At 41.7% G+C, this 10,194-nt stretch overlaps 1 protein-coding gene across 1 annotated transcript in view; it reads right to left on the reverse strand.

Moving 5' to 3' along the window:
• Positions 1–10,194, reverse strand: part of LOC139333574 (voltage-gated potassium channel regulatory subunit KCNG4-like) — a 179,182-nt gene that overhangs the window by 14,735 nt on the left and 154,253 nt on the right. The window lies entirely within an intron of this gene.

A 10,194-nucleotide genomic window follows, 5' to 3' on the forward strand; every position in this document is an offset into this window, starting at 1 on the left:
ATAGCCAGGACTCTGAGACCAAAGCAGACAAGCCAGGGTGATTTCATGTCACTCAGCAGCCTGTTTTCCATAGGAGGAGACAGAGCTTACTTTCATTATTCATTCCACTCAGGACTGTGATCCTGTTCACTTGAAGTATCTCATAGCAGGAACAAATGACACATTAATACGCTCGTAGTTTGCAGCTTCCTTGCAAAAAACAAAACAAAGGGTCGTGACTGCTTTGCCTTGTTTTGCTAATGGCATTGGTTTCAACAAGGGGCAGGGACACACTAATACACATCTGACATCGATGAGCAAATATGCTTCTATCATCTGAAGGACTATTCTAAGACATTCGCCAAGCCTTGGACTTAAGTCAAGCAATGAACCTTAAATAGTCATAACAGCAGGAAACAGGCTGTCAGTCAAGCCCAATGTGTTCTGCAGACAAATAGACTGCACTAGACTTTTGGACAGTATTCCACTCTGAAACTATGCTGACTGCAGCCTCTACCAATGTAGTGTAGGACCCAGAGGATTTCTTTGATCAGAAAGTTAGAATTTTGACAAAAGTCATTGGACTTGAATGAATGGTGCCAACTCACTGTGTGAAGGGCCCACATCACTTCAACCCTTGTGTTTCTGGTGACACATTAAATTCAGTTCTGATTGTTGAGTAGTTGCGAGGGAGTTAGTGGAAGGTTCAGTGTGCTACATGCAAACAATGCAGGCATTAGCATGGCCCCACTAGGTGATGCTGCTGGTGCTTTCAGATTTCATCCTGAGCTGTTTAGCTAGCATGTAATGTGTGACAATTCATCATCAGCCTTAAACACACCATCTGCAAGTTTTACATGCAGTAAACGTTGACATCACATTTCAGGTCTGGCTGTGGGGCAGCCTCATTGACCAGAACATCAATGAGACCATACCTATAGTGACCAGGCAGAAAAATGTGTGTGCTGGTGTTGTCTCTGAGCTAGCCTAACACACCTCAACAACCCTTGCTCCTCTTTAATGTCTCTGGCCCCACACACAACCACAAGCACTTGGTTGACTTGGCTTTTACTCTGAGCATGTCTCTGAATTCCCTGAATAAGATTGACTTTGTCTCTGACCACAAATATATTACCTTTGATGTGCTGCTCTCACATCTTTAATGAGCAGTCTGCAGCCACATTCTCCATCTACTTTTCTAATCTGGCCAATTGCCCGACTCATTTCACTAATATTAATGACCAAGTTAGTTGGTTTATTGATTTGTGTACATCAGCCCTTGATGCTTCCGCTCCATGCACTTCCAGGACAGTCCCAGTCATTAATACAACCCCTGGGATCAACAACAGCATGAGACAGCAAAGGTGAGAATACAGAAAGCTGAATGTAGATGAAAGAAGTCTAAAGATGAAGTTCAGCAACTCATATTGAGGAGCTACCAATCAAACTGAACCAGACTATGACAGAGGCCTGAGCTGCCCACTTTTCTGGCTTGATTAATAGCAATAAACACAACCTGAGGTTCCTGTTTAGCACTGTCAACCAGCCTGTAAATCCCCTCCTCCTGTCACTCAGCCTCATCTTCTGGTGACTGAAAATTTTTGATCTTTTGTTGTATTTTCCTCTGTCTGTCTGTTTTACCATCCACACCACTCAGCTCGTCCAGTCCTGTTTTCTTCTGCTAAGAAAATATCACAAAAATTAGATATATCTTAAACCATCGATTCACATTTTCAATTTCTGCACCTTGATTCAGTCAAGCCGAGCCGACAGTCCTACGCTAAGCCTACTCTTGCCTCCCTCCACTGACTTCCTCTAAAATTCAGAATAAACTAGAAGATCCTGTTGATTACATATAAGGCTCTGCATGGCCCTCAGTGACATTTCTGATCTCCTTGTTCTGTATTCCACTTCTCGACCACTCTGATCCTCTTATCTCTGCCCTTTATCCATCCCCTGCTCCAACTGCAAAACTAAAGGTGATGGTGCCTTTGTTGTTTTAGTGCCGACCCTCTCTTGTGTGTGAAGCACTTTGTAAGTGTGTATTTTAAACAGTGCCAATCCATGTAGGAGGAAGGGACAGGCTTTTTATTTCTCTTTCAAGCTGCATGAACCATTTTTAAAAGAAATATTACTAATGGATCAAGTGCCTGTGAAAGGACTCACACTCAATGATGAACCCACAGACAATCATCTACTTACCTGTCCAAACTGAACATGTGACTCTTTGTCAACCTGTATATGAAAGAGCCCAAAGGTGAGCATTTTGTACTTGCGTCTGATGAGAGCCTTACCAACCCAGCACCAGACAGATAAAATTAGTGACCAGCTGGGGAACATCGTGGAGCATTTAGCAGCTCTCCTTCAGGAGCTGGAAGAGAACAAAAATGGAACTTAGAGAATGAATATTGAACTGATGCCACATTCAAACTACAGGAAGGAACAAAAGCTGGCGCTGTCTACAACATTTGATGTCTATTCCTGTGTAGTGCATCATAGTGAACAGCAACCAACACCACATCTGGGACAATTTTTGCCTTCCACAACAGATTCCATGACGTATTCCAAATGATGGTCAACAGGAGCACAGAACACTCTTCCATGCACAACCGTGACCATGGCAAAGCAAAGAGGAATGATGTTGTTGGTGCTGTGAGGTAGAACAGTGAGACATAGGAGAGGTTGCCATCATTTTTTCCTGCTTTTTTAGGCTTTTCTGAACAAAAGACAGTATCACACAATGTTCGTCTACAGTCTTGTCCCTGGAAGTCGGCCCCTAGCTCCTCCATCTTGCTGACATCACACATGTCATCAAAGATGACAAGCTATGATTGGGTGGGGACCAAAATGTAGTCTGCTATGTCTCTTGGTCAAGCCATGGCAAGAATTCATGACTCTATAATGGCCTTATTTGACACAGTGACCATCTTAACATACAGAAGCATCAGGTGATTGCTAATACTGCCATAACAACTAGTGTCAAAATGTATTAATGTTGTATTTACAGCTTGTTGCAAATGATCAATAAAAACAAATTAATGTGCGGTTAAAGGAAGAATGTATAATACCCAAAAACCTAAAACATGTGCTGCATGAACTACTATGTTGCATATTAATTATACTTACTGCATATTTATAGTGCTTTGTTCTACTGTAACTACTGTATAATTATTATTACTTTTATCTAAATGTTACTATATATTACTATTATTATATGCAATACTGTACCTTATAATTGCAGGCAATCAGGCTCAGAGGTTGCCATGGCAACTTGAGATCAGGCCACCTGCGGGTCTGCGAGAGTCTGAGAAACGTCTGAATTTGGCCTCTGCGCAACCCTCGAACAAACGCTTCTCACGCCGACACCGAAACTCCTATTGCCGAAATTTCTTCACCGTGAGAGCCACAAGGCTTTGCTCTACACGCTGAACACAGCAGCACTGAACCACTATTGTTCTTCTGTGCGCTTCTTCTTCTTCTTCTTCTTCCGTACAAATTTCGGTTCGCTACTAGTCCTACAGTTTTGAGAGCACCTAGGCAAATTATATATCAAAACGTGCGGCTCGATCAGGAATCGATGGCTATTATTTTTCTCTACAGAATACGCATGAAAAAATCCCATAAGAAATGAATGGGACGAGCCGAAAAATGCGAACAAATCTCCCCTTTTTTCAAAGGGCTACTGCTCCGGCATACGTTGACCTAGAGATGCCGTTCCAATTTTAGAACGTAGACATAATTCTCATGTATGGGTGTAGTAATTCTCGTTTTGGTAGGTCGTATAATTTTTGAGCAGTCGCCATTCAATGACCATGAGCGTTTTGGGAGAAATTGTGAGTTTATAATGGGTGTGTATTGCACGGAATGTTCGCGCTAGAGTGGAGGGGATTAACTGCCAGAGTGGAGAGAAGCTCTGAAAAATGTCTCAAATTTTCATCTTTCCACGCTCCTCCAAAGCACAAATTTCGCTCTACGCATGTGAAACTTTCCAAGGTTGTAGTGCCACTTGCGCTGATTCTCACGATGTGCCTGGCTAAGCGATAGGACTTACGGTTTTTGAGTTCTCAGCCTCTGAGCGAGGAGAGCGCCTCTGACCTGGCCCATAAGGTCCAATACAAATGAAAAACGGGAGAGACAGAAACCAGCCGTTTTTTAACTCGCTGTAAAATCGGCATTTTTGAGTCCAGCGTAAAAAGAAAGTGATCAGCGTGTAGAGCAAAGCCTTGTGGCTCTCACGGTGAAGAAATTTCGGCAATAGGAGTTTCGGTGTCGGCGTGAGAAGCGTTTGTTCGAGGGTTGCGCAGAGGCCAAATTCGGACGTTTCTCAGACTCTCGCAGACCCGCAGGTGGCCTGATCTCAAGTTGCCATGGCCACCTACTGAGCCTTCTTGCCTCTCCCACACACACACACATATGTAGCTTTAGCTGCAGCTGTGCAGCTCAGTCAAATGATCAGTTCTCCATTAAGCTCTATAGTGACATGCTAACCAGCCACAGCCAAGCTACCTACTGTTGAGTTGTATATGTTAGTGATGTAATGAGTGATGTTGGCCTGTTAGCATTAGCCACAATGCTAACATGCTAATGCTAACATGAGGTCCTATGAACTTGTTGGTGCCTGGAGGTATACCTGTTGATGTCAGGTTGGTGTGCTAACATGCTAATGTTAGCATGCTAATGCTAACATACGTTAAAATGAATGTTCATTGCATTCTAATGATGGTTCAGAGGTTTTTAATGTGTTATTTGACATGCTAATGTTAGCATGCTAATGCTAACATGCTAACATACGTTAAAATGATTGGTAAAGGCATTCTAAGGGTGTTTGAGACCTTTTCAATGTGTTTTTTGACATGCTAATGTCAGCTTAGCATTGTCACTGATAGGCACGCACACGGCCCGGCGTTTGGCACACGGTCCGGCGTTTGCGCACTGTATCACTCTCCAAATTTCCCGCCGAGGGGAATTTGTCTAGTTGATATTATTATATTATTAGTCTGAGCAGTAGTAGTATTCTATTACTCTTGTTACTTGATGTAGAATGTTGCACATTTCAGGTACATTTCTATACGGACTGTTGGTATTTATTGTAGCAGAATGCACAGTTTGCATATTTATATTTTCATATTTCATATTGTTTATTATTCATGGCTGATTCCTACTGTTGGATAGTGAACATATCTATACATATTCCCTACATATTTCACAGTCTCTAGAATATTTCTGTTTCTTATTTTCTGTTTTATGAGTGTTTTACAATGAGAGCAACTGCAATTAACCCAGTTTCCCCTCAGGAATCAATAAAGTATTCTGATTCTGAGATGAAAGACCAATAAAGTGCTCGACATTTTGATATGGAATTTGGCCCAGAACAGCCAGTGTTAATATGTGAGACTGGATGGTACAGTAATTACTGAAGCAGCCAGAGACACATGAATACAGTGTAATGCAAACTATCATGAGCAGTCACTGCAGCGCCGCAATCCTGGCTGTAGGTCAGCGCCTGCTGTCTGCCCTGCAGGCATGTGGTTAATATGTGGCAGGCAGGGGGCTAATGTGTCAGCCCAGTTTTATCACTCACCTGTAAAGAAGTGATGGGGTGCTGCAGAGAGAGAGAGCCGCAGTCCCCTCCACAGCAGTGGTGTCATATCAAAAGGACCACATGGTGTGATCACATGAGTGCTGGAGAACATAATCCACATTGCAGTGTCTCAGTGAGGAGCTAAAACTGCAGCTGAGTACTGCGTAAGGACAAAGATGAGACACTTATATGACTTTATGTTGTATTTTTGAATACACAGAAACAGTTAAAAATCCAGCCACCCTCCTAAACCACTATTCTTTTTATAGCTTTAATGTTCAATCGTGGCAAAGTTACACAGAATTTATACAGGCAAAAGCTCTTGGGTGGAGGCTGACTAATTTTGGGACAGGAAACAGCCAATTTCTCCAACTGGTGTCTATCAACCCAATATATATGTCTGGCACCCAGCCTGCAACTCCACCACAATTAGTTAATGCTTTCCACATTGAGGGACTTTGAGTGTGGGTTGAGAAAAATAACATTTTGTACCCCACTGTGTATATCCCTGTCCTCTCTGTGCTCAATGCTTAATCTTGTTTTTGGTGAATCAGTGGTTCCCAAGCACTTCTGCAGTTCTGCACGTTTGTAGCAATAACCAGTTTTAAAAAAAAAAAAAAAAATAGACATAAAAGAAGTGTCAAGGACTGTTTGTCCATGTGGCTCTGTCAGAGCAGTGTCCTCACAGTGTCAGTGCAGTCCTTGCACCTCATTTTCTGACCTCAAGCTGCCTGCCGGTGCACACACACTTTTATAGTTTCTGTTTCATTGACTCTCTACAACAAGAAGTCCAATAACATAACAAAAACACAGAGCTAATTAAAGATCTTGATTCATCTGGACAACCTTTCAGTTGTTCCCATGCGCTCACATTAGGCTTTATGAGGAGTAGTGAGCACCTCTTGTGCTCACTCTTTGCCTTTCAGGTGATATGTAGGCTTCCCTGGCAATCTGATTGGCTCAACTGGTTGGAGCCCCGAACAAAATGCAGTAAAAGGTTATAAATGCATTCATATATAATTGCATGAGTTAAATAATTAAAATAGATCCTAAAAAGAAATATAAAGCTTCATATGTTTCCATTACCACCAGTCCATTAGTAAAATAAATTCAACTTCTACTCTTACATTAATATTTAAATCGCCTATAATAATATTATCAAATTACTGTGTGAAAACAATGTGACCATGTGGAAGGAGTTGCTCATGTGATGAACCTACAGAATTCCCAACTGAAGCTTTGTTAAAGAGACATATTTCTCTCCAGAGATGGTAGAGACCAAAAACAGAGCTACAAGGGAGTTAATGATGGACTTACATTCATCAGGTGACCAGAAACAGGACTCCAAATGAACCCTATCATCTCACCTTATCAGCACAAAAGCAGCCAAAACAAAAAGCTTTACTCCATTTTTCTTATTTCCACATTTTTCTAATGTTTATGCAGTGCAATTTGATAATGAAAGGGGCATGTCAAAGGTGTTGGGGAGTAATTAGTTACATGTAACAACAATTAAAATACACTTTTTAATCAAAATGTTGGTGATTACAAAGGGCTTACATTCAAATATATTCTTTTTGGTAAAAAGCTTATTGGTAGAATATAACATTCAGTCTGTTGCCTTGCTTCTTGTTGCCTACTTCTGGAATACTTCAGGACATTGTGGGTCAGAAAAGCCATTGGGACAAATTTGAGTGCAACACCATCAAGGTTAGGATGGCTTGCAAAGAGCTGTCTCTATATGTAGACAAGCTCCATTCATTGGGCAGTGTGCGCTCAAACACTGAGCAATGTTTTTGATTGGTTCTCTTCTTTGAATTTGTCTCTTGTCTGTCAGTCATGTGGCAGTAGTGTGGATTACTGCTGTGAGGATTACACTGCCCTGCTTGACTTTATGTTTTCAGGACTTTTCAGCTTTACTGCATTTGTTAGAAAAGCAATCTTCACCATACTGCATTTCCATGTTTGTGTGTGTGTGGTAACATCAGTGGAGCAAATCAGACGTGTGTACAGACTAGCGTCTGCAGTGGGGATGAAAGAAGGTTAACAATCAAGTCCAAAACTGTGAGCATAATAGATGTTCTGAACACGCAAGAGAAGAATCGTGTCACATGGTCTGAGCAACATCTGTCTTGTGATCAGCGTGCCCCATCAGCTCCTTCATGTGTCTGAAAGGTGTTAACTGGGAAACAGAAAGGAGTGAAAGAGCCAGATAAGGACATATCCTGTTAAAGCCTGTTAATCAGAACTTGTTAACAAGTGCCCTATCACATTCTCAAATGCTCAGACCCTACCAGAGGAGCTCCCATATTCAAAATGAGGATTTAGTGCTCCAGATGTAGAGCTTAGAACGGCTGAAAGGGAAACAGATAAGACAGGAGAAAGGGAAGATAAATCAGGGTGTAAAAGAAGAGAACAGCAGAGGCTTGAGGCACTGACCTATCTCTGATCCACTTTCCCTGCTCCATGGTTAGAAGTTGGAGAGCTGCTGGGCTCTCTGCTACAGCCTTTATTTGTGCCTCGCTGTCGCCTGCTGTGAGAACATCATTATTAGCTGATGGGCAGGAACACAGAAAGTGTGTAAGTATTCTCTTAATCGCTGGCGGCCTGCAGCAGTCATCACTCCAGCTGAAAGTGCAATGCATGAATAGAGCAGTAATTAGGGAGAAGGGGACTGGGGTTCATATCAAGATGAGCATGCTGGCTGTACAGTTGAATTGTCTGGATTAGGTGCTGTGGGTTGTATTCTGCAGCTCTGGCACATATTCACTTCATTCAGTACATCATGAAATTCTAAAAATAGTTTCATACTGTGTTGTACTAAATGTGCTGGTCTTGTGATGCACAAGAACAACATGATTCCATCTTAAGATTTTGCCCCTTGAAATGTTGAGGAAATGTTGTGTTTTTACTGAGCCCTGATAGCTCTCTGAAACCCATAGTCAGGCCTCCATAACATTTGCTATGAGAAGAATATTGAAAATTCAGACTGACCAAAACAGAAGTCCCACTGCTTTATGGATTTCACCCAGGATCCTTTAAAAGCTAAATGTAATAAGGGAGCTGATCACTGAGGCTCCAAAGACATCTGTAAAACTGTTGACAGAACAACCTCATGTGCCAAGAAGGTCACTATTACTTATTGGATTAATCGATATGAGACCATTAAGGTATTTAGTGTCCTAAAATGGAATGACAGACAGTAATAGCACTGACAATGACATCATCCTAATAGGGGAAGAAAAATCTGCTCATTACCTGCATGGCCTCCATTCCCCAGAGCACAGGCCTGTGATTCACATGTTCACATCACAGCCTCAAGGTAGCAACAGCAGACCTGTGGCTCACCTCTGCCTCTTACAATAGTGCATTCTTTCTGCTCTGCACCAGATAATGACCTTCACCATGCTGCTCCATGATGATAGCCATTATGGATGAGTCATGGGTGAGTGGCTGTTTGTGTTCGCCATCGATCTGTCTCTGTCTCCTCCACTCTCTCTTTCGCCTTCTGACATACTGTACACATGCACACATAATAATGCATATATGTTTAATGGAAATAACATTCATCCGTACAGTCTACATCATGAAAATGGAGCTTCTCTGGCAGCCAAGTAATCCCAGTGATTTACCCTTTACACGATTTATCTATACTCAGTACACAGCACCAGTATGTGTAATCCCGGGACACACCCTCCATATTATGAAGGTATTTGTTTTAGACACTGGACGGGGTGTTACTTTTTACAGCTAAAAGTTATATATAATGGAGCTATTTAAAGGCTAATTAAGTTTTTTAGACTCACTGTTCCAGTAGGACAACAAAATGAGCTAACGATACTGCAGACACTTTCAGACCTCGAGCTGTTGCTGTCATTTGCTGCTGCCATCTGAGCTGATGATGACTGAACTTTTTAGGCTTGCCAACCTGGCTCGCCAAATGACCATGGCAACCACAGGAGGAAATATTATGCAGGCACTGATTTTACTGGTTCACAACTCCTAACTAGCAGTGGACAAACATGAATAAATAAAAAAAAAAAAAAAAAACTGGAGTTATAACAATCCAAATCCTGCACAGACTGTTGCTAACAATATCTTGTCTATCCTTTCAGCAGCTGTCGATGGATATTTCAGTCTAAATCAACCTGCCATCCCTAGAGCCACGCTGCTAGCATTACTAAAAATAAAGATTCAGCTATGGCAGCACAATTAGTGTTGTTATGTATTACCAACTGTATTACACAGTCTGATCTTCATTGCAGCAGAGGTAGAGCCGTGACAGTGGCTTGAACTCACTTCATGGAACTTTTATTGTGAAAGTAATCACATTACACTGCAAAATGATATCTCAGGCCACTGAAACAAAACACAAGACCCCTGCAGTTCTGTTGTTTGGATCAGTGTCATTGTGAAAATGTAATTATTCATGTAAACTTGTTTGAATACAATGAACAGTAGCTTCTTTCAGAGAACAAAAAATAAAACCTTGAAATCGCTCTTTATAAAATGTCTCACATGTTGTTATTATCTCCCGTCTAGACTGCAGCTCTGTATAAAGGAGTCAGTCAGTCCCCCCAGCTCCCTTCAAAACATGGCAGTGAGACTCTTCATGGGTACCAAAATGAGCGAAC

This window comes from Chaetodon trifascialis, chromosome 7 (assembly GCF_039877785.1).
Source record: "Chaetodon trifascialis isolate fChaTrf1 chromosome 7, fChaTrf1.hap1, whole genome shotgun sequence".
Taxonomy (NCBI): domain Eukaryota; kingdom Metazoa; phylum Chordata; class Actinopteri; order Chaetodontiformes; family Chaetodontidae; genus Chaetodon; species Chaetodon trifascialis.